Genomic DNA, 2,238 nt, shown 5'->3' with positions numbered 1-2,238 from the left:
AGGTGATTAAAAATACCTAAATAGAGAGTTGTAGTCTATCCATTATTATTTTTCTTTTGAAGAAGGCAACTTGTAGTTTCGGTAAGTGTTTTTATTAGAAATAAATTATTTGACGGATTTAAAGAAATAATTTATAAATTTAGTAGAGACAACGATCATATATAAACTATAAACCTGAACTAATATTATAAATAGGAAATATTTGTGCTTTTGTATGTATGTTTGTAATTCACATAAAATTGCTGGTCCGAATTTAACAACATCCAGTAAGGAATAAGGATAGTAGGTATGGTAGAGTATTATATTATAACTAGCGGTCCGAACCAGCTTCGCCTGTGGTACTCAATAAATGGGCTATCTAACACTGAAAGAATTTTTCAAATCGCACCAGTAGTTCCTGAGATTAGTGCGTTCAAACTCTTCAGTTTTATAATATTAGTATAGATTATGTGGTGAAGTAATTAGTACATATTCTTTACTCTTTTACCAGGAAATGTATCGCGGGGTAACGCGTGAACGCTATAACGTGATAATATCACGCTACGAGAACTTTCTCGAAAAATTGGACAAGGAGGAAGACCCCGTTCGCGTGTTTGACCCCCTGACGAAGAAGCAGGTCGAGGAACTGGAACTGATAAGAGACATCAGCAAGTACCTGCAGGAAAAGAAGGACAGCGATATTGTGGCTGCGAATGTGAGTCGCTTCTGTTGTACTGGCTTTTGGGATTTGGTGGTAGATTGAACGCTGAACTGACGGTAGTTAGGCAAAATGATTATACGTTAACACTTGTAGAATGTACATGCATATATTCTTTAAGAAACGAAGAAAGCAGAGTTGCTTCGCAGGATTTTTCTCGACGTACTAGCTGACCAATTGAAGCAACCCATTGAAATATTTTTTGACACTTATTCCTTGTTGTTCTTAGTTTTTAATCCTTACTTGGACTGATGAATGCATTAAAACTAGAATTATCGAAATAAGTCCAACTGTTCTCGAGTTTTTGCGAGGCTAACGAACATCAATTGATTTTTATAGATATTTCTATTATTACGGAGACTTACGGGTCCTCCAGGCGAATAAGGCCCCCTGACGTCATACACCATATGGCAGGCACCAACTTTCAAATGAGAAAATAATTATAAAAATCAGTTCACCCAATAAAAAGTTATGAGGTAAAAAAAAATACAATCGAATTGACAACCTCCTTTTTTGAAGTCGATTGAAAAGACGCCAATACCAAACCATAGCATAAGTATTGAAATTATAATTTAAAAAACAATGTAGGAAATTCGGTTAATGAGGAGAAATTCGGTTATAACCACAGATAACATAATACAACTACTATAGGACTGTGTCTAGTCTAATGACTGAAGTAAATACATGACATTTATACAATAAAATAATCTGCTCTGCTCTATATGTATAAATAGGATTAATAATTAATGATGTATGTGTAAAATTTACAATTGAACGCCACATGACAGATCACAGTAGAACTTTATATAATGTAATGCCTTCCTTATAACCTGTGAATAACAATAAATCATTTTAAATTTGAATTACTATTATGTTATCTGTGATAATACTATACAATTAGTATAACAATTACAATAATATTTAATCTATTTACAGAAATCCGACGCTGAAGAGAACGTTGAAAAACCAAAAGCCGAAGTTGCCGACGAGAAGCCGTCGAACTAATGCTGGAATGTAATTAATTTATTTGTTTAGTTTTAAGATTTTTTAATAAACTTTTAAGAAAACGTTTTTGTTTCTTTCCACTATAGCCTGAGTTATACCTATTGTATTGTTATCTCAAAACGCAGAAGAAAAACATCGTGAGGAAACCGGCATGTCTGAGAATCAAAAATTCCATGACATGTGACATCTGCCAAGCCGCACTTGACCAGCGTGGCGGATTATGGCCTGAACCCTCATAGGAGGCCTGTGTCCAAGCAGTGGGAACATAATATATAGGCTGATGATGATGATAATGATTATTATCTGTGGTTAAGCTATCCTATTACCACGGAGTATATTTGTTTATATGATTTCTACTAAATGAGCTCGTATAGGTTTGGCAACACTTTTTTCATTTTCAAATCGCTCGGCAGTTTATTATAAAAACATTTTGTGCCCAATGAGTCTATAACTTTCAAAATAGTATTATACTTAGTCTGGCCATAAATACTGTTACACTTAATTATAAAAAAATATTACATTTGAATTTCGAATCT

The sequence above is a fragment of the Zerene cesonia genome, unplaced genomic scaffold (assembly GCF_012273895.1).
Source record: "Zerene cesonia ecotype Mississippi unplaced genomic scaffold, Zerene_cesonia_1.1 Zces_u001, whole genome shotgun sequence".
Taxonomy (NCBI): domain Eukaryota; kingdom Metazoa; phylum Arthropoda; class Insecta; order Lepidoptera; family Pieridae; genus Zerene; species Zerene cesonia.
The sequence above is the reverse complement of the archived record's forward strand: the minus strand, read 5'-3'. Positions refer to the sequence as shown.